Consider the following 23,982-nt stretch of genomic DNA (forward strand, 5'->3'; position numbering starts at 1 on the left):
TATGTCCTTATATGCAGCACTCCATTGTGAATAAACACTAAGTGTGACCTTGACCTTTGAGGTAGGGACACGGGTCTTGCACGCGACACGTCGTCTTGGTATGTGGAACACATGTGGCAAGTTATTTTAAAATCTGTCCATACAAGGGAAAGTTACAGCCCGGACACGACAACCTATACTCTATGTCCTTATATGCAGCACTCCATTGTAAATAAACTAAGTGTGACCTTGACCTTTGAGGTAGGGACACGGGTCTTGCACGCGACACGTCGTCTTGGTATGTGGAACACATTGGCAAGTTATTTTAAAATCTGTCCATACAAGGGAAAGTTACAGCCCGGACACGACAACCTATACTCTATGTCCTTATATGCAGCACTCCATTGTAAATAAACACTAAGTGTGACCTTGACCTTTGAGGTAGGGACACGGGTCTTGCACGCGACACGTCGTCTTGGTATGTGGAACACATGTGGCAAGTTATTTTAAAATCTGTCCATAAAAGAAAGTTACAGCCCGGACACGACAACCTATACTCTATGTCCTTATATGCAGCACTCCATTGTGAATAAACACTAAGTGTGACCTTGACCTTTGAGGTAGGGACACGGGTCTTGCACGCGACACGTCGTCTTGGTATGTGGAACACATGTGGCAAGTTATTTTAAAATCTGTCCATACAAGGGAAAGTTACAGCCCGGACACGACAACCTATACTCTATGTCCTTATATGCAGCACTCCATTGTGAATAAACACTAAGTGTGACCTTGACCTTTGAGGTAGGGACACGGGTCTTGCACGCGACACGTCGTCTTGGTATGTGGTACACATGTGGCAAGTTATTTTAAAATCTGTCCATACAAGAGAAAGTTACAGCCCGGACACGACAACCTATACTCTATGTCCTTATATGCAGCACTCCATTGTGAATAAACACTAAGTGTGACCTTGACCTTTGAGGTAGGGACACGAGTCTTGCACGCCACATCGTCTTGGTATGTGGAACACATGTGGCAAGTTATTTTAAAATCTGTCCATACAAGGGAAAGTTACAGAGCCGGACGGACGGACGGTGCGATTTTAATATGCCCACCTTCGGGGGCATAAAAATCTTTAAAATCACAAAGAGTTTCCATTTGGACAAGAATTTCCATTCTGAATCTTACCAATTGGGCAATATATTTTTTCTTATGAAAGTGAGAAAAAGAGCTTGTATCCCGAAACCTAGGTGATCTAGTTTCGCAGGACGACAACACACCAAGTTACTAGTCCAACTACAACTGGTTACTGCAACCATGTGGATAAGCTTCCCACTGCAACCATTTTTTTTCACAACTTTTATTGTATTTTTTCTGCAATTTCCGTGTCATAGAGTAATATACTTATAAATATTTTTTGATGCATAACCTGGAAAGCTCTTTTTTGTGCCAAAACATGAGAGTCCCTTTAAAGCGTCCATTACAATAAAAGTTAAAAGCAATCATCGAAAGCTGTTGCACAATGTACATGTACCTCATTTTAGTTTAAATATCCAAAGTCCAAATAACTGAACACGGATTTATTTTTTTACAATTTTTAATAAGGCAAATCCTTTTTCTACAATTTCTGTGTCAAAGAGTAATATATATAATATTTTTTAAGATGCATAACCTGGAAAACTCATTTTTGTGCCAAAACATGAGTGAGTCCCTTTAAAGCGTCCATTACAAAAAAGTTCAAAGCAATCATCGAAAGCTGTTGCACAATGTACATGTACCTCATTTTAGTTTAAATATCCAAAGTCCAAATAACTGAACACGGACATATTTTATACAATTTTTTTAATAAGGCAAATCCTTCCTTTAGGGAATAGAAGAATCCGTTTTTAATGTCTGTTATTTCAGACTATAATCTATATTTGAAAGACATATAACTTGACGATAAAAATAATATATATTTAGATTACAGAATGTTGTTTTTTTATCACAAAATTAAACAAATGGTCATATTAAAAGAATCAGAATGAAAACTTTCAGACGGAAGAGTTTTAACATACTTGCAGTTGAAGACTTGGACTAAGTCAGTGTGTGTGTGTGTGTGATTGTGTGTGTGGGTCACACATGTGTAAGAGTATTTTTTGCCAACTCAGCATGAATGTAGCCGCCTACACGAACTTTTAAAAAATAATCAAATTCACCTTTCATCTTTAACTTATACACATATTATTTTTTATTGTATGGTAAGAATCAATTATTTTTAATAAAACTGATCTTATAAAAGAAATTAATGAAAAATTATGAATTCGGAACTGATTTCTGCTGACTCTGTACAAGTTTCATGGGGCCCCGTCTGTTGACTAAAAATGTGACAACATTTAACCCCAAAATTGAGCAAAAATAGTCAAAATTAGTCTTCACATACATGTCCTACAAATAGTATAGCTGTTTGTTAGTCAAACTGCTAAGCATATATTCAGCTTCCAGCTATTATTTCCGCCATGGGCGAGTCGTCACGACGCTCGACGGCGGCTCAGTTTTTTGAGGATGAAGATCGAGAAAGTGCCAAAATGTCAGTCTACGACAAGGTTAGGAACGACGTTTTTTGGATTACATAATTTCAAACTGACAGAGACTAATTTGAGTCGTAACATGCAATATATGTGATAAGTTTTTCAAGGGAGGCTACTTCGTTACAGCCTAATGTTGAACAGAGTTGAAAGAAACTGAAAGTTTATAGTATTACAATAATCATTTCTTCATATTTATGATTGGTTAAATAAATTTATTTATTCTACATAGATGGTTGACATGCATTGTCATCTTTAAAATCCTCATGTTTATGACTTTAATCAAATGCTTTGAACATTTTTTAGGCTACACTCCACTATTAATTATAGGAGCAATAAAACAGAATTGTCAGCCTCAAATATGGTGTTTACAATTCTTATCATAAAAGCAATAAATATGCATCAATGATTTATAGCGGTCGGTACATGTATCAAATATAGCAACAGTTCAAGGGAGGAACTGAATAAATATAAACTGCATAGTTACCTTAATTGGTGTGTAACATGTAAAAATATGAATTCAATTTCATGAAAATATGAATTGAATAAAATTCCTTAAGCTAACACTACTATCATATCACATCTCAGTCTCGCAAAGTCTACGAAACCAATTTGAAATTGACACAACGGCACATTGATTGCCACTTTTGACAACCTATTTCAACACAAAAGTTGGACTCCCTCTCCCTCTCTAGTAATCCAAGATTCAGTGCATTGTCTATGTTTTATATTTTCCCATTTGTTTATTCAGTTACATCAGAATTTTTTTTCAATTTGATAACATTGCATTATTGGGGTTATGTTGTTTTTCATCACAGGTCCATGTTTAGCTAATTGTTTCTGGGATATATGTTACAGGTGGTTGACTTGCTTAATCAAGCCTCCTTGATGTCGAAGGATGCAGAAAAAGTGAATGTCTGAAACAGGTAAGTTTATTGATATAGGATAAAAAGGTCAATACTTATATTGTCAATCATACAGCTATATAGAGGTAGAAAACAGTAAAAGAACTTCATTGCAATGTTTGTCACTACTGAATAGATCAATTGATGTGATCTTTGTATGTAATTGGGTGAAACATACATATATTCATCACATTGTTGTTGTTTTTTCCAGGTTCAGGAGTTGATCATCATGAAAGAATCTAATCTCCTTGAAACTTCTCGACGTAAGTATTAGCTAATCAGAGTGATCATTTTATTTTTATAGACATACAGAATAGGAATATTTTTATTAATTTTATTGCTTAAAATCATTGTATCATCACTAGGTTTCTTAGCAAAAACTAATTAATACTAAAAAAGGAATTATTACATGTGTCTATTTTAGGAGGTAATGGCATTCCAAACAGGATCTGTTGATGTGAAGAAATGTATAATTGGTTTCATGGAGGAAGCATGGTGAGTGGAGAACATTTAACTTGGTGTTTATTGTTCACTTGATGTGGTGACAGTTGTTTCTTTTGTTGAATGTTTCAGAAGATTCTATACAATGTAAATGAATAATTTGAATAGTTGTTAATGACAGAGTATTATGTGGAAATTACACCATTTGCCTGATAAGGTAGCTATTGGTAGAAAAAAGAAATACATTTAAATAGGTAATCAGATAATTGGATAAATGAAAACTTATGGCCTCCCTTTCTCACTATAGTAAGAAGGATCCAGAGCTTCTGCCAAAGGTGTTGCCCTCTATGCAGCATCTGTTGAATGATGAGAATGTGAATGTCCAGAAGAAGGTCATCCTGTCCCTGTCCAGTGTATACAGGGCTCTTATACTGGTGAGATATTATGAAACATTGAAAAGATCTCTTTCTGTACATTACTTTGCAATATGCTCTTTGTCATGTCAAAAGCTGTATATATTTAGTGTATTATTTCCTACAACTACATGTTTATTTGTTGTACTGAAAAATGGACAAAGAACAACTTAAATTTGACACTTACCTGGTATTGTGATTTGTTTTGCCTATTAAAGCTGCATGTGTTATGAACAATTATCTAAAACAAATGTTACAGTGGCTGAGTATGGCAAAGAGCCCAACAGGAGAGATGACACAGGTCTGGGATATAATGGCCCGCATGAAGAAACGCATCTATGACATGCTTGACTCCGACAATGATGGGTATGAATACTGTCATGTTTTGGGATATAAACTCTAGAAAATGATTACTGTTTCTATCAAATATGTAAATGACAGAGTTTACCATTTACCTTATTAAATAAATATTACTACATTTCTTTTAAAATTCAGGTATCATTGATTATTTTTTAATTTACTTCAAAAACTCTCTTGCATTTTGAGTTGTTATAAAATCAAAATATCACTCCTGTTTGTTTGTCTTTTGATTTCAGGATAAGAACCCACTGTGTGAAATTCACGGAAGGACTGGTGCTAACACTATCCAAGAAATCTGAGGTTATCATTCATTTCTCTTGTAAATTAATGTATGCTGTCATAATGGTATACAAGTGCATTAAATACCAGTACTGTAAGTACACAACAACTTAAAACATGTAAATTAACAGAAAAGCTGCATTGCAAGCAAATCATTTCATGAAAAAAGTAAACAAAATTTATTAAGACAGATGCTGCTAAATAAATCTATGAAGCTACTGTTATAACACTATATAACATTACGTCACCTTAATGCAATAACTCAATATTTGCTTCTATTTATATATGTACTTGTTGAGTTCTTTGGATTAAGTGGTATGTAATATTCCACAATCATTACTGCTATATTCAGGATTCTGAGCTACCGAAGGTCGTGCGTGCTAATGAGGTGAGCTTGGACATGCTGCCAGATACGAACAAGTACTTGAAGGTTCACAAGCTGGAGGAGGAGGGCAAGAAGATGTTTGATGCCCTACTGCAGTTCCAGGCATCCCCACATATATCAAGGTATAGTAACATCTAGTTTTTGATGTTGTAATGTTTTTAGTTATCAGCAATCAAATGGAAACGTTGATAATTGATTGAATTCAGAGAGGGGATTTTACATAAGTTTGTCAAACTTGTTTTCCTATCCCTTAGACTTGATTGTATTTTACCCATGAATGTACCCAAATAAATATGTCTTAACTAAGTGGAAACTGACAGTCATAATCGATTATAAAATTGGAAATAATCGAAAGTGCTTTTTCTTCTTAATAATTGGTATGAAAATAACATTAATTGTTTTTTATCATAGTGCCATCACTAGTTACATGCATACTCAAGACTCCCTACTGCACTTCTAGGCTTATCCAAATATCTCGAGGTTACTGATTGATTGCTCTGATGAGCCTTTTAGGACTTCATAAGTGAAACTTTGAAATTGTTAGTGTAACAGTCACTCAGTCACTTAATATTTGATTTTACATTTTTTCTTGTCAAACAGCCTTTGGGGTTTTCTTTGTGTATGGAAATGAATCAAGAAGTTTTATGATGTTCTTGCAGTATCAATTTGATGACAGTGATGAATGCTCTGTGCAACATTGCCAAACAGAGACCCACATTCTTCAGCCGTGTGGTGCAGGCCTATGAAAGTCTGCATGGTTAGTAGACTTATATAGGCAGAATAAGTATCATTGCTTTAAGTTTGAAAAGCAAGTAAATCTTAAGAATAAATGTATTTGGATATTGCATTAAGTATACCTTAATAAGTAAGAGGCTTTAATTGATTTGTTTAAACAGTAGTTATTTTAAACAATTGATTGTGCAAATACACATTATATAAGTTTAGAATTGATGTTTAAATTGATAACTTTGATGCATTTAGTGACATTGTCAAACAAACAAATGTATGGGACTAGCAAATATTTTTTTCACACCTGTGTGAATTCAAATATTAGTTTAACACTAACTGATGATACCATTACAGTGAACCTGCCACCCACCCTGGCAGAGTCGCAGGTGACGAGTGTGCGCAAGAACCTGAAGCAGCAGATGTTGTCGCTCCTCAAACATCCTCACTCAATAGACTTCCTCACCAACATCACCACCCTGCTTACCGACCTTGGAGCCACACAGTCAGAGGTGGGCATGGCTCAGTATTTCATTAGTTACCTAGTTATGTTTGTTGTATAGTCATGTCATGCTATCACTGCTGACAGACCTTGGAGCCACACAGTTGGAGGTGGGCATGGCTCAGTATTTCATTAGTTACCTAGTTATGTCATGCTATCACTGCTGACAGACCTTGGAGCCACACAGTCGGAGGTGGGCACAACTCAGTATTTCATTAGTTACTTAGTTATGTCATGCTATCACTGCTGACAGACCTTGGAGCCACACAGTCGGAGGTGGGCATGGCTCAGTATTTCATTAGTTACCTAGTTATGTCATGCTATCACTGCTGACAGACCTTGGAGCCACACAGTTGGAGGTGGGCATGGCTCAGTATTTCATTAGTTACCTAGTTATATCATGCTATCACTGCTGACAGACCTTGGAGCCACACAGTCGGAGGTGGGCACGGCTCAGTATTTCATTAGTTACCTAGTTATGTTTGTTGGTTAGTCATGTCATGCTATCACTGCTGACAGACCTTGGAGCCACACAGTTGGAGGTGGGCATGGCTCAGTATTTCATTAGTTACCTAGTTATGTCATGCTATCACTGCTGACAGACCTTTGAGCCACAGTCGGAGGTGGGCATGGCTCAGTATTTCATTAGTTAACTAGTTATGTTTGTTGGTTAGTCATGTCATGCTATCACTGCTGACAGACCTTTGAGCCACAGTCAGAGGTGGGCATGGCTCAGTATTTCATCAGTTACCTAGTTATGTCATGCTATCACTGCTGACAGACCTTGGAGCCACACAGTCGGAGGTGGGCACGGCTCAGTATTTCATTAGTTACCTAGTTATGTTTGTTGGTTAGTCATGTCATGCTATCACTGCTGACAGACCTTGGAGCCACACAGTCGGAGGTGGGCACGGCTCAGTATTTCATTAGTTACTTAGTTATGTTTGTTGGTTAGTCATGTCATGCTATCACTGCTGACAGACCTTGGAGCCACACAGTCGGAGGTGGGCATGGCTCAGTATTTCATTAGTTACCTAGTTATGTCATGCTATCACTGCTGACAGACCTTGGAGCCACACAGTCTGAGGTGGGCATGGCTCAGTATTTCATTAGTTACCTAGTTATGTTTGTTGGTTAGTCATGTCATGCTATCACTGCTGACAGACCTTGGAGCCACACAGTCGGAGGTGGGCATGGCTCAGTATTTCATTAGTTACCTAGTTATGTCATGCTATCACTGCTGACAGACCTTGGAGCCACACAGTCGGAGGTGGGCATGGCTCAGTATTTCATTAGTTACCTAGTTATGTTTGTTGGTTAGTCATGTCATGCTATCACTGCTGACAGACCTTTGAGCCACAGTCGGAGGTGGGCATGGCTCAGTATTTCATTAGTTACCTAGTTATGTCATGCTATCACTGCTGACAGACCTTGGAGCCACACAGTCGGAGGTGGGCATGGCTCAGTATTTCATTAGTTACTTAGTTATGTTTGTTGGTTAGTCATGTCATGCTATCACTGCTGACAGACCTTGGAGCCACACAGTCGGAGGTGGGCACGGCTCAGTATTTCATTAGTTACCTAGTTATGTTTGTTGGTTAGTCATGTCATGCTATCACTGCTGACAGACCTTGGAGCCACACAGTCGGAGGTGGGCACGGCTCAGTATTTCATTAGTTACTTAGTTATGTTTGTTGGTTAGTCATGTCATGCTATCACTGCTCACAGACCTTGGAGCCACACAGTCGGAGGTGGGCCCTGTTCAGTATTAGAATTGGGTATTAAAATTTCAAGAGTAACTTTTTCAAATATATTTTGTCTCATTCATGACTTACAAAACAGTCAAGTTAGAAATATGCAGGAATGTCTGACATGGATTTAGATAAAAAACATCAGGGAATATGCGAGAGAAATACTTAAATAATCAATTAAAAAAGCTAATTTCTAAAATATTGCTGACTTCAATTGTTTTACTGTGTATGAAGTTTGTATGGTTGTGCCATGCAGGTGTTGAAGGTGATGCCCAAAGTGGAGGAGTCACGGAAAAGGAAGCGACCTGAGGCTGACACCTCCATCAAGAAGATCAAGATTGACAGGGTCAGTGCTCTCCTAAAAATTAAACATATAGAACTCTATGCTCTTAGGACTTGAATTGGTTTGGTTCTGTTCCAACCTGTTTTGTTTTTTTTATTTAAAATAAAACAAAGTTCTTAATGTGCAGGTCTTAATTAATGTGCCTTATGGTTAAAATTGGTAATGTGAAGTCATCTATGTCTAATGCATATTTGTAAAACATTTTACTTAAACAGGATGATGATGAAGAGGATTTAGGGCTGACACCCTGGACAGACCGGGCTACGGATAAGAAGCTGGCCACTGTTAACATGAGACAGACAGCCATCGACATCACTGCGGAGGACGTCACACCTCGTCTCACGGCCGTCAACGTGGCAGATCTTGTCCTCATCAGTATGGTATGTCTATCATTGATTCATCTCAATGTATCAAAAGTGGCTTTTTTGTGTGTATATTTTTCTCTTATCTACAATATACAGATATGCAGTTCCTTTTGCATTTAAAGATTAAATGCCTTTGCCTTTTTCTTTGCTTTTAAAGAATTGAACATAGATTGCTTGGATTGAAGAATGTTTTCAAACCACTTTAATTAAGATCTTGTTTTATCAGTTTGGTAAAACGATATGCATGATTGATTAATAAGGGATGGTGACTGATTGCGAGAGAAATTTTAGTGCTTTGTTTTCAAAATCCATGAAAGACTGCAAATGCTAGACATAAATGCATTTCAGGCAATGTTGCCGGACACGATGCCTCCTCATTTCCAAGCCACCTACACACCCATAGCTGCTGCAGGCACAGACGGCCAAAAAGGACATATGGCTCGCCTCCTGGCTACACAGCTAACGTCTGCAGGCATGGGAAAGGGTATCGCAGAGATACAAAGGGACCAGGTTGGTGCGATGTCATATATTATTGTTTATTTCATATGCATGTATATGTGTGTAAATTGGTTTTATTCACCTAAATTAGTTGCTTGCCTCTAAGGATTGCTATTTGCTATATGTTATGATGTGCATTTTCAAGAAAAAAAACAAAGTCTGTGAAGGTATAGAATACTCATGGTTATTGACAATTTTGCATTTGACTAAGGGCTATTCCAGTAAAACATATGTCCCACCCCAGGAAGGCACTTTCAAAATGGACCATCCCCCTTCAGAAGTTTATTTGATGAGAAAAGAACCCCCTTTAGAATATTTTCTGAGCAAATTTGGACCCCCTTGAGAAGTTTATTTTGTTATACGTCTATATGCAAAGATTATTTGCAATTACTCTTTTGTAACTCTTTGATCAGGCGAGCTATATAGGACCTTATAGCTCACCCTAGTTTCTAAGCCAATCATCACCCAGAGATTTTCAAATCTTTGCTCGAATAGGTTTCATATAAGATCACATCTGCACCCAATAAGTTAATTATTATAACTAGGTCAACAGACATGGCGCGCGCCAAATGAACTTCGAGCAGCCAATGGGCACGCTGTATACGGCCTTGTTCGATGATTGGCTTAGAAACTAGGGTGAACTATAAGTCGGTTACAGCTCATGTAATGGAAAATAACAAAACTTATTACTGGGCTTTGCTTTCTTCTTTTTTCATTAATAAATTTGGTTATTTTCCATTATATGGACTATAACCTACACACCACGGTTCTCTTGTTTCTTCATATGTTGCAATAAGTGCATATTAAGCCACATGAGGCCGAAACTTTCACCCATGTAATTATATACAACCTAAAAATACCTTGTGGTCGAAATGTTAAGGGGACGAAACATTCGGATTTATAACATTTACGCAATACATACAAATTATGATTTCTAATAAAATTCTAGACAACTGTTGTCAATTTACAGGGGTCGACACTAACCATTTTTCCAAGGGATCCCGAAGGGAAACCAACATTTGAAATCATGTGTCCCTTCCTGAAATTAGGAGTCCCTTCCACTTTTTACATTTTTTCATTGTTGAGCCTGTTTTAATATTAAATTCAACATCCTTTTACTTTTCAATTTGTAATGCAAGTATAAACCACCATAATTATTATACATGTTTTCAGCAGCATGTAATGACAGGTTAGTAGCACTGAATGGCAGTGAGGTATATTTTGGTCTCTAAGTTGGTAGATTGGGTTCAAAAGGGGAGAATGTCTAAGTCCCTTTTGTTTTCAGTCAAAAACAGAGATGGATACAATGTAAACAAAAACTTGATGTTGTTACTATTTTTAGATTTTTGGAAAATACGCATAAAATACATCATGGTTCAGGGTCTTGTCAAATGTCGGTGCTTTTCATTAAGAAACTGTAGGAATATTACATCTGGCTTGTGAAAACTCCAATCAATATTTAGTAGAGCTGTTGATAAATCAATCAGACTGCCCAACAGTCGTAGTGCATACTGGAAGAGCAGACGACCAAAAATTGTGTATACATGTTAATTTTCGCGCCAAAAAGTCATAAAATTTTATAAATTTATTGAATTAATGAATAAAACCCTGCAAATTTTCTATTATTTTTTATCAAGGCATAAAATATATGTCTTTAAAATTAACAAAGAATATTGATAAGTTGAATGCCAATTAACAAAGAATGCTGAATGTAGGATGCAGTTCTTTTGTGTCGTAAATGTTACTGTAAATACTCAAAGGTCGCATCATATAGTCAAATAGTCAGCTATACTTTCGCTTTGATGAGTCCGATAATGATAATTAATAATATTGTTTTGACATGTGCTGTCAAGAAATTTAGGGAGCCCGAATTTAGGTAATAAATTAATTAAATGCTACTTATTTATTGATATTTGGCGTTTATCAGTCAGAAATTTAAGTGTCCCGACGGAATACCGGACTTCGAAGTTCAGGTGTCCCTCCTGAAAAACTGGTGTCCTCGGGATCCCGGGACCCCGTTAGTGTCGAACACTGCAATTTGGTATACTTACCACGAAACGTATCCACACATGCGGCGCAACTATTGGTTTCTAGCCAATTTTGTAGGTTGGTCTTCGACCACGACTTTACAAATTCTGGCGCCTCCGCCATCTTGTCAAGGGACGCAACTTCTTCTGATTTCCGGTACCGCGGAACCGACTCGTAATATCGCGAAAATTTGTATGCAAACCAATTCTGTACACGACGTTCGGTAAAATATGTTATATGGATAAAAAAAACCCCGGTATTTCACCATCGGGCAGTGAATATAAATGAGCAGATACGGTCAGAAGCAAAAAAGAAAATGACGCCCCCCTATAAAGCGAAATTGGACTTATCACCACCCCCTACAGTAGCAAATTAAGAAAAAGACCTACCCCCTACAGAATTTCTTTATTTTGCCGTCCTGGGGTGGGACATATGTTTAACTGGAATAGCCCTAAGTATTTGTATGCATACAACTTTTTTTAATGGCAATTTCTTAAGTTTTCATGGTTTGCTCACATTTGCAGGCGGCTCAAAAGCGCGGCCCTCTTGATGGTGGCGAGACACCAGCCTTCCAGGGAACATCTCCTAAACAGCTTATCTCTACAGTGGTTGGTGCGTAACTCAATCGCTTTACTTATAAACATTATTAACTAGACTAGTCACATTTCACAGCTGACAAACTTTGTGATTACTTTCTCATCATTAAAGTGTAAAAATTTATGTTAACATGTTTATGTGCATATGTAATTGTATAAACAATTCTTTTCAGGTGGTCAGAGTGGAACAACGAAGTTGGATCTCCTAAACAAGGCTATGCTGCCTCCCCCACCAATGGTATAGCAACCTTATACAAACAATTATATGAGAACAAATATGTTATCTTTTAAAAACAGAATTTATAATTCATAATGAAAATAGATCTGACTGTTAAGGTTTGATCAGCTTGTCATATTTGGACTCCCTTGTGTTATATTCCATGCTTTATAGTAATGTTACTTTAAGTATGTCTGATGTTGCCTTTTATTCTGTTCAGATTCACCAGAGTCTCAAACCTGGAGCTAACATTCTCTGTTGGTATTTCAGTTTCCATCGAAGCGAGGAGTGAAGCACTTCAAGCTTGCTTCTGTCACCCACTCCCTTGAGCCGGAGAAGATTGACTCACTTTCTGTCATGGCTATAGAGAGGGTTTTGGATGGGGAAAGTGAGGCCAGTTTTTTAAAAGCATTGTACTACAACATTTCAGAAACTAGCAACATCTCACAGAAAACAAGTTTACCATGTCTTACTTTCACTTGTAAAATTTAAACAAGTCTTGTAATCAGCTTTCACACGTGCTGAGGGTCGGTCTTTTCCATCAATAGCAGAAACATATGAAAAATACTTATATTAATGTGCCTAAGACAAAGCCATAAATGTTATTATGTGTTGTAGGGAAAGCAACTCTCGGAAATGCCCTTCAAGCACGGACCAAGATTCTCTCATGTATAGTCACACAGTTTGGAGGAGAGTTCAAAGAAAGTAAGCCTACAACTCTTTTCTATGCATACTTTTAAGGTGGAAATAAGTTTAAAGAGATTTTATATAATGGAAAATAATATTGTTTTTGAGCGCGTAAGTTGAATTATTTGACAGCAATATTTTAATTTTTAGACTATACTAATCTTCACTGGAACTATGGCGTTATAGTTGACAAGTTTGAAATTTATATATAATATCTCTTGCTAAAAGTTCATAGTTACTATGGCTGTTTTGCTTGATTTCAGTTTTAAAGAATTACATTTTCTCTGACCTGCGAAACCGTGTGGATCTGGCATTCTCATGGCTTTACCAGGAGTATGCTATGAGTATGAACATGGTGACGGTGGTGGGGGAGGGGGGCCGACAGAACATGACCAGCTACGACGAGTGCCTCACCATTATACTGGACGGCCTCCTTAAGGTCACTGACACCAAGGAGGCGTATGTACACTTCATTTCACCTCAGATAAAGGAGATAAATAAACTTGGTTTCTTAGTTAGATGTATTTTAATTAAATCTGTGATAATCTGATGATCTTGTTTGTTTTCAGTTAAATCAAATTAAAGATGAATTAAAGTTATATGTTAGCTTGCCTGTTTTATAAGAAAAATGTTGGGGTATTGTGAGCTCCTTGGTTTCGTTGGCGTCATCAGAATGGTTGTAGTGCAAACACAAACCATGGGCAAAACTAAAAAAATGTTCAAGAAATTTGAATGAAACTTAGTATACATGTTGCTAGGGACAAAACATATACATACAGCAAAGCCCATATCTTTGGCTTTCTTGTGCGACTGAAAAACAAACAACAGATGAATTATGGCGTTGGCTATATGGATCATGTGTTGTAAATTATTATCTGTTCATGTAATTCTTTATTTTTACGTATACTACTGTTTTATTAAGAAATCATTGATTAAAATAATTTTGATAATATCTATTATTACTCTTCATTGCAGGATATTTCATAAAGTGTTCCTGGAGGCTCCAGCCATCACTGATAATGCACTGTATATACTGAGAAGATTCTGTCTAGATGATGTAAGTGATGCATGCTACATTATGATTGTATACAACCCTCTTCGTCAGGGTTTATAATATATTAATTATCAATTCATTATTTTACATTGTAATAATATGATTAGTGAAGCATCCTATTCTTTGTACCTTTCACTATAGAAATAGTATCTTAATGATTTAATGAGGTTGTTTTTTTTTTAGACACGTGTTGAATCTGGCCTGCAGACATTGCAGACATTAATCATGACGAGACCAGCACATAGATTGCGCTACCTTGATGTTCTTCTCGAGTTTACATCCAGTGACCACAATGAGGTTGGCAGTTGCTTTATTTGAATATCAATATATAACAATTCATGTAATTGAACTTGGGCATATTGTTGATGTGCTGTCAGCCTTGGAAGACTGTAGCTAACAAGTCATAATTGATTTGGCTATATTCTAGGGATGGCAACGAGTAACCGAGTACTTTAGTACTCGATCGAACGTCCGAGTACTCGAGTACCAAATCACTACTCGAGTACTCGGAAAAAATCAAAAAAATCTATAAAAATCACCAAATACACGATTTACGGACAAAATATCAGATCTGGTTAGTTGCCAAGAGGACAATTTACGGTCCCTCTAATCCCCGCTGTGTACACAATTGACCTCAATCAATTAGTTGACAGTTGTTGTGATAGTTGCAAACTGTCAACAAAGGACCCCTATTTCAAATTAGCACTGATGTCAATTAGCGAAGTTTTGATAGTGGTAATTTCACCTACACAATTCTATTGTATACCAATTAGAGACCTTTCACCAAACAATGGACGCTAACGAGGAAAAAGAATCGACAGTTACGAGAATTGATTTCTTAATGGGAGTATTTTAACTATTTTTGCAATGATAATCACAATTGATTGGTTGATATTTTAAATCAAGAATTATGAATATTAATGAGGTACAACAATTACACAGTACGAAAAACTAATCATTTAAAAAAAAATGTAGAGTAAACAACTGAACTTCGTTCACTATTTTTATGTATGCTACTAATTTTCGTTCATTGTAATTCTGATTGTTGTTCATTTCTGCAGTGCATACTTGTATAAAATGAAACGAATAAGACAAATTAAAAGCTTGAAACAACATTTGTTTTCTTTTTATATCATTTTTAGCTCTACTGGCCAAAGGCCAGAAGAGCTTATGCGATGGTAATGTGTACGTAGTATGTGCATCCGTGCGGTCGTGCGTTCGTGCGTCTGTAAACAATTGGTTGTGAACACGATACAGTCTTCAGTTTTTGATTGTATTTCGATGAAACTTGTACAGTATCTAGATATCCATTAGAGCTCGGTTCCTTTCGAAAACCAGCCAGATCCGCCCATAAATGCCTAGATTATGGGCCATGAAAGTTTTAAAGAAATGCTTTCAATTTTTATCCAGGTCTGCATGAGCGAATTCAATTTTTAGCCAAGTTTACATGTACATGTAAATTCAAGTCTAGAGTTAAGGGAGACAATTTGCAAGTCTAGGATTTTGAGAGACAATTTGCTTTTTGCTTCTGCAGTTGATTTTGTGAATTGCTCTGCCTTGTTCTTGTTGAAAGCCCAAAGGCCATTTTTTAGCTTTAAGTTCTGTAGTTTGCACATTCATCTTAACAAAATTGGTTGTGAATGTTTAAGTTATGCACCTGGTGTCATTACTGGCCACACCCAGGGTTCACAGGTTTGGTAAACATAAATCTGGAAAGGTTTGAAAATCTTTTTGTGTGTTCGTGCATCCATCTCAGCACAATTGATTGTGAATGTTTGTTCAAATTGATCAATGTTGTCCTAGGATGCCCTTGACTTTGACCTTTTGACCAACTTTTTTTAACTTTTAAAACTACAGAAATTTTTACTATGAGTACAGTTTTGAAAACATTTTTTTTTTTGTCAGATGACTTTTACTTGGCACATATTAAAAAAGTTCATGCAACTAATCTGCTTACAATATTCTGGGCTCAGATGTTGAACGTGCTACGTTTTCAGGTAACCCAAACACAAAACATAAACTATATGTCTGTTGCCTTTTACCCATACATACATGCTGTAGATTGATATGACCACAAAAGCCATGCCAGTAGAGCATAGGCCCTTTTGGGCCTCTTGTTTGTTAAAATACGTAATGAAAGCTTACTTTAAAGGTGAAAATGACCAATAATACGACCAACGCACAATATACGTCATTAACGATACATGTATACACAATCTTGTCTTTGCGAACACATATTCACATATACCCGAGTACTCGATCGAACGATCGTCCGAGTACTCGAGTATTAATTTTACTACTCGTTGCCATCCCTACTATATTCTATGACTACCATGTTTGAGAATAGGTAGCATATCATTTTTATTTTCTGCATGATTTCAGTTGCGTAGTCAGGCAATAGATGTCACCAAGAACTTGTATGAAACTCAGCAAGCTCATCATGCTATTGAGGTTTGTTGTTATATTTCGCTCATAAAACCCTTTTTTATTACTCTAACAAGTAAATGTAGCTTGAATCAGAAATCATGTTAACATATCAATGAATGTTAGCCTATGACCTGGAGGAGATAAGTGTCCAGTAACTGTTTTTCTTCAATTTTTACTAACTTGAATAAATCTCGCATAAAAAAAATTATTTGGGTTTAATAGTATGTTAATGTGATGCTGTATTTCAGTACTACGCTGTGCAGATGTTGAAGTATCTGCTACTGCCGAGACCTTCACCCGAACTGTACGCCAAACTGAGGGGGAGACAAGGTAACATTTAGCCCTTTGAAACAGCTTACAGCTAAGGAAGAACAAATCCACATGCTAACATCATTGTTTCTTAGATGCTTGAAGTTTATCATTGTACTATATATAGTACATGTACATTTTTTAAGGTTTTAAAAATGAAATGTTACTGAGACTGAGATGTTTGTGATGGTAGTATTAACATAAATGCCCACATTCTAAGTATAATTTTGTGCTTTTTGATGAAAAAGAGATCTGTTAGATGTAATCTATAACTGAGATGAATGTAATCATATTATACTGATATCCATGTATGTGTTTGACAGAGGCACCAGACTCGTGGAATGAGGATGCCATCAAGATGTCCCTTTACCTGTACCTTGGCCTCCTACCTTCCAACCATAAACTCATACATGAGTGAGTAAAGCTTTATACCTGTTCTTACAATAAAATTATCATTTTTCGTATGAAATTTGGCTTTAACTATGAAGTTTAAAATCTATTTGTTTGTAGCTCAAATTGTACACACCGCATGGAATTTCTTTTCAAAATTTTTTTAAGCACCACTTACTGAACTGAATGTAGTGAACTGTATGTGTATTGCAGATTAGCCACAGTGTATACTTCAACAAATGCAGATATTAAAAGGACCATATTGAGGATGTTGGAAGCGCCTGTAAGTACCATGTTCATAAAGAGAGCTGTACAATCGGATATTGTTTCCATATAATTAAATCAGCTTTCAAAATGTATTGCTCTTACACATGTATCCGCTTCATACATGCTCGATTTGGGTAATTTTATTTTAGACATTAAACCCACCTATAAATGGAATGATTTCTGTTTAAACATGTTTCCTGCCCTCAACAAAAGTTGGTAAAATTTATATTGAATTAGAGCTGCTTGGTGATCTTTACCTAAATGGAGAATTGTGGCCATGTGTTGTAGGTGAAAGGTATGGGTATGGACTCCCCGGAGCTGCTCTTGTTTGTGGAGAACTGTCCTAAGGGAGCGGAGACCCTCGTCACCCGTGTCATTCACATCCTCACAGACAAAGGTTAGCACAGTAGTACTTTATGAGCTTTATGTGTCAAAGTGGATAGCCTAAAATTTTAGAAGTTACAGATGATTCAAGACTCAGAAGTAAATAATTACATCACATGTAAATACTGTGTGACTAGATGGAAATTGAAAAAAAAATGTTTGTAGAAAACATGTTGCCATAACTAAAATGACAAGTTTAATTCTTAGACCAATTAACCCTGCAAAAATTGTATCTCTTTTTCATGTATAATCAGTATTTTGTCATGATTTCAGCTGCCCCGTCTCCAGAGCTAGTTGAGAGAGTGAGGGACTTGTATCACAAGCGTGTGCCAGATGTGCGCTTCCTCATCCCCGTCCTCATCGGCCTCAACAAGGTGCGTGCACCCATATGTCCATTCAGCTGTTATAACGTCTGTGAATCATTATATATTGAATTAGATATTATGAGTGTTTGTCCAATCATCTTCCACCCTTGTTTGCAGAAAGAAGTTATTGCAGCGCTTCCCAAGTTAATCAAACTGAACCCTGTAGTTGTTAAAGAAGTATTCAACAGACTGCTAGGCGGCCATGGTAAGTTCTGGTTATTAATTCTTTTAAAATCTAAATACGGTATTTTTCAATAATGTATGGCACTGGGTGAAAAGGCTTCATGATGTGTTTTCTGGTGTCATAAGTTTGTTGTATTTTGTATTATTTTTATTGTACAGATGCATGCATTGTCTTAATTGTTTCACTTCATATCAGAAGGATGTAAACAATTTAAACATAAGACCCTAGTTTTCAATTTGACAGTATACCTGGTTTATTTTACCTGTGTACAGGAGACGTAGTGTACCAGTCCCCATTGACCCCGGCAGAGCTGCTTATCGCCCTTCACAACCTCGATGACAAGGCTGACATGAAGACTACCATCAAAGGTATCCACATATTGACATCTTTATAAATATTAATAGCTAAAATGCATATATATGTGAAACATTTGTTCAACCCTTTAGGAATAAAAGTAATTAAGGTAGTCATGTTTTTAGCTTTGTTTAGTAAGAGTAATGATATATGATAAAGAAAATTACTTTGAATGTTTTTTGTTACTATAAACATTTATGTCTTGCGCAAATTGTGGTTCATTGTACTGTGATTTATGTCTGTTGAACGGTACTTGAAGTGTCCATTAATAGTTATGTTTATGGCCTGGTTTCCACCCCATAGCGACAAACCTGTGTTTTGGTGAGAAGAAGGTGTACACCCAGGAGGTGTTGGCCCTGGTGATGCAGCAGCTAATGGAGCAGACCCCGCTACCCACGCTCTTCATGCGCACTGTACTGCAGGCTCTCTCCATGTTCCCTAGGCTCCTTGGGCTGGTACTCAACATTCTACAGAGGCTTATACCTAAACAGGTACGGTACATACTTCAGAAAATTATTGCTTCTTTTGATTCCACCTACATTCCATGTTCACATGTTCCATCTAGTTGTATGTGCTCCTACAAAGTTGCTTATGTGATGACCTACCAAGGGTTGCACTCAGACATGGGCTTACAGATATTTATAAAGAAATATGTTTGGGATTTTCATCCTGTTTAAAGATGCACTCTTACTCCCAGATAAGATTTATCTCAATTATTAATATTGTTTTAATATTCCAAAAAGGATGAATGAATGTCGAAAACAATGGTTCTTATGAAGGATATCGAGTTTAATTTGAAAGAAATGAGCATAAAACACGGTATTTCTACCTCTGAGATTACAGTAGATCACAGTAAATCTTTTACCATTCACCAATCATTTAATATTTTTGCGTTTTCAGCTATTAAATACACGGTTACAATCTTGTTATCAGTAATTAATAATTTCCATAAATGAATTATTTAGTAAGTAGTTAAAGGTTTATCAGTTGAAATTGATGTTTGTTATACATGTGTATGTATTGATTGAATAAGAGTGTGTTTAAACCAAAAGAGTTACAGATTCTATTGGAAAAATGAATTCAATTGTAAACAGTATAGTTATGTAGATAGTTGTATTTCTAAATGAGAGCATGGCTTATGTCCAGTTTGTTTCACCTCTCATGTTGCTGTTATAGGTGTGGAAGCAGAAGAAGGTTTGGGAAGGTTTTGTGCGTTGCTGCCAGAGGACAAAGCCTAACTCATTCCAAGTGTTACTGCAGCTGCCAGTCGACCAGCTCAAGGATGTGTTCAACATATGCCCTGACCTCCGGGAACCACTCCTGGAACACGTCAACAAACTCACGGAAACACAGGTACATAGGGGGAAAACTGGGGAAAACACCATCAGGATTGTGGGGGTTTTCATACATTAACAGCCTTGAAGGTTTTGAATTTGCCTCTGATGCTGTCAGATATGCTTTAAAATAATCCATTAAACAAATAGAAAAGATGAGTGCAACTAGAAGTTAAAAGAAGATCAGTTAAATTTTTTGTCTTGTGACTTTAGTAAAAAATGAAATTTCTACTTCTGAATAAATGTCTGTAAAGAGATAAAAATGTGTTACAAGAATAGAAATGCCAGTAAAAATGAAATTTCTACGATGTTAAAAATGTCTGAAAAAATTAAATGTTTTTCAAAGATATGTTGTGAAAACATAGTTTACGAATGCAATTTGATCGACTGAAGCAAGACTTATTAGACATTTATACTTACATTGTGTTTTCCCACAGCGATCTCACCTGTCAACGGCGACTCTGACTGTACTGGAGACAGACCCGCAGATTGAGAAGCAGGCAGAGGAGGCCAGGCTTGCCAACGAGGAGCGACTGAGGCGCGAGGCAGAGGAGATGCTGCAAATACGACGCGAGGCAGAGGAGAGGGCGGCACAGAAGGAACGAGACATAGAGGTGAGCAGGAAGGTAGATGTGTGTACAGATTTAGATCAAATTGAGTAAAGAACATCTCAGTTTAAGACTTAAATATTGTTGTTCTACTTCTTGACATTTTCACATACAAATAAGCTTTTTTTTATTTCAGAGAGACAAAAGGCGAGAGGTGAGTTAAACCACTAACATACAAGTATACAACTCTCAATGCTATTTCCTGTATCAGTTCCATGACTTGCTAGTGTATTAGGACACAAAAACTACTTCAGTTATGCATTTGTACTCAACAGTACCCACTTCCTATTACAGAGAGGTAGGTCTCGTTCCCCAGTAAGAGACCGCAGGTCTCCTGGCAGGGACCGTCGCTCACGAAGTCGAGAACGGGACAGACGATCACCAGGGCGTGACAGAAGATCGCCCCGTCGCTCGCCTGTCCGAGACAGGAGGTCCCCGGGACGAGACAGACCAGCCAAGGAGAACCGTGTACCAACACATGACCCCAGTGAACCCTCTAAACCAGAACTAGCCGACCCATCAGGTAAGTAAAATATAAAGAAGAGAATTTACATATTATTTGTATCTCATTTGGAATACAAAAAATATTAATGAATTTTTTTTTTCTATGTAGGTACTTCTTATGTAGTTTCATTACTCTATAGAGACAAGTGTAGCCAAATATCTTTTCACAGAGCCTCCGAGAGAGCGTCGTGACAGGCCTTCAGAGGTGAGAGACAGACGCGAATCTCGTGACAAGATGGCTGCCATGAACCCACCGGCCGACATCACAGATCTGACCGCGGACCTGCCTGTAACTCGCCGCAGGACAGGCGATCGGTCAGCAGATGTTTTGAGGAACCCGAGCCCAAACCTTCGTAACCCATCACCTGGCCCAGATGGGGAGGTGGTGGTCAAGGCTGAACCCTCAGATAAGGGATATGAGGTAGGCAGGGAACTTGCTATCATATAATTATAAAATTACAAGTAGTACGGTGATGAATGTGAAGTCTTTGTGCATATTTAGCTTCTATCATACTAGATTCTGGCACCTTTAATCTGAACACCCTTTATTCAGATTTATTGTTGTTTTGAAATAAAGTCTCAACTAATTTGATTGCCACATTATCAAACAATAGCTGGGACTCAAAATACGACAACATTTACATAATTGACAGATAAGCAGTTGCATCACAAAGAAACACATCAAGGAGATGAACAAAGTGTAGCAAGGCATCATATCATTCTTACTGAGTTAACTAGGTGTATTTTCAGTGCTATTTAAACATGTTTTATATAAACTGTGCAACATTACGAATGCATGCATCTGTTGTCATTTTGTTTTTCATACATACAGTTGTGTTAATAAGTAGTATGATGAAATATTATTTGAAATAAATTAACAATAATTCAACATACATGTATGGCAAAAACAATCATTCAAACAAATTGAAACCTGTTGATCACGTGTAGCAGATATTGCAATCTTAATGACTAAATATTTTTTCACCACCAATAATTTGTGAACGCTTTCATTTTCTAATAATTGTTAAGTCGATATACTGTAACCAAACTATTTATCTGGGTCTCGACGACTTCGCATTAATAGTGTTTAAATGTGTTCAGTTTGACAAGTTATTGTTCACAATCTTTCGAATGGAATCACTCTTAACCTTCAGATCCAGTTGTAAAGACATTGTCTACACCAGATGTTCTTATATTTCAGAGGAGCAGCAGTAAGCCCTAATGTTTGCTGACATCTTTATGTGAACCAGAATGACAACAGAAAAAAACGCAGCATGATGAGAACCAGCTTCTATGTCAAGATGGCATTTCTTGGATGGCATCACGTGTATGACTTCAGTGATTTTGATCAGTGTTCATCCAAATGACATTATCAAGAATATTATGAATAGATTCTTAAGTATGCTATGTATGTACTGAACATGGAAAAAGACAATGGTAAAATTGCTTGTCTAAGGCCTACTGTTCTTGGTAATTCTATGTGAACTGTAAGCTAGTAAGTAAGTCAGCTGTTGTCTGGAACATCTGTATCAAATTTGTGACAGACTTAGCTCCATAAAACATTCTACAGCATTTAACTGTGTATTTATTTCAGAAAAGGAACTCCTTATTGAGCACTTGGTGCTGTAACTGTACATAAAGTCCGGCATGTGCTATGTACCACTTGTTACTTGTATCTCAAGTGTTGTTCATTTATTGTCACTGCTATGTCAGTCATGTGCACTTGTGTTGATACTGCAGTCAAACATGTACAATAAAGTCAACAGAAAACATATGACTCTTATCTGAATATGTCATAGACACTTATCTCATTATCTCAGTATGCCATTGACTCTTATCTTAGTATGTCATTGACTCCTATCTCAGTATATCATTGACTCCTATCTCAGTATGTCATTGACTCTAATCTCAGTACGTCATTGACTCCTGTCTTAGTATGTCATTGACTCTTATCTCAGTACGTCATTGACTCTTATCTCAGTATGTCATAGATTCTTATCTCAGTATGTTATTGACTCCAATCTCAGTATGTCATTGACTCTAATCTCAGTATGTCATTGACTCTAATCTCAGTACGTCATTGACTCCTGTCTTAGTATGTCATTGACTCTTATCTCAGTACGTCATTGACTCTTATCTCAGTATGTCATAGACTCTTATCTCAGTATGTTATTGACTCCAATCTCAGTATGTCATTGACTCTGATCTCAGTATGTCATTGACTCTAATCTCAGTATGTCATAGAATCTTATCTCAGTATGTTATTGACTCTAATCTCAGTATGTCATTGATGATGTCTATATGGGATAGTTCATAAAATTGGAGCAGCCACACTTGTTCAGTGATTGCTTGTGAGTTTGGATAACACCAACCACCAGGATCTTGCATAGTTTGTTTGATAAAAACAACTGTTGCAGCATTTCTTGTATGTTTTGAATTCTGCACTAAATTCGAAGAGATACCCGGTACTTTGAGCAATTAATTGTGCTGTTAATCACAGAACGTTTGATTTTATAAATACCTGGAGCTGTTACATCCAAGTGTGCAATGATATGTATTTTTTATGGTACCTGCAATTCTGCACCTGTTACTGTAAAGTTACACTAAAGGTACTCCATTCCACTCATTCTGCTGGAAAACAAATCAATTGGTTTTCTCAACAATGTTCAAAGAAACCAACAATCAGCATCTTTCGTATGTTCAAGTCAGTTTTTGCTCATTTTCAATTGTTACAACATTAATTCTCTATCTTGATCCAAC

At 36.9% G+C, this 23,982-nt stretch overlaps 1 pseudogene; it reads left to right on the forward strand.

Moving 5' to 3' along the window:
• Positions 1-2,318: 2,318 nt before the first annotated feature.
• On the forward strand, positions 2,319-22,996 carry LOC128209439 (symplekin-like; annotated as a pseudogene).
• Positions 22,997-23,982: the final 986 nt, after the last annotated feature.

This window comes from Mya arenaria, chromosome 11 (assembly GCF_026914265.1).
Source record: "Mya arenaria isolate MELC-2E11 chromosome 11, ASM2691426v1".
Classification (NCBI taxonomy): Eukaryota; Metazoa; Mollusca; class Bivalvia; order Myida; family Myidae; genus Mya; species Mya arenaria.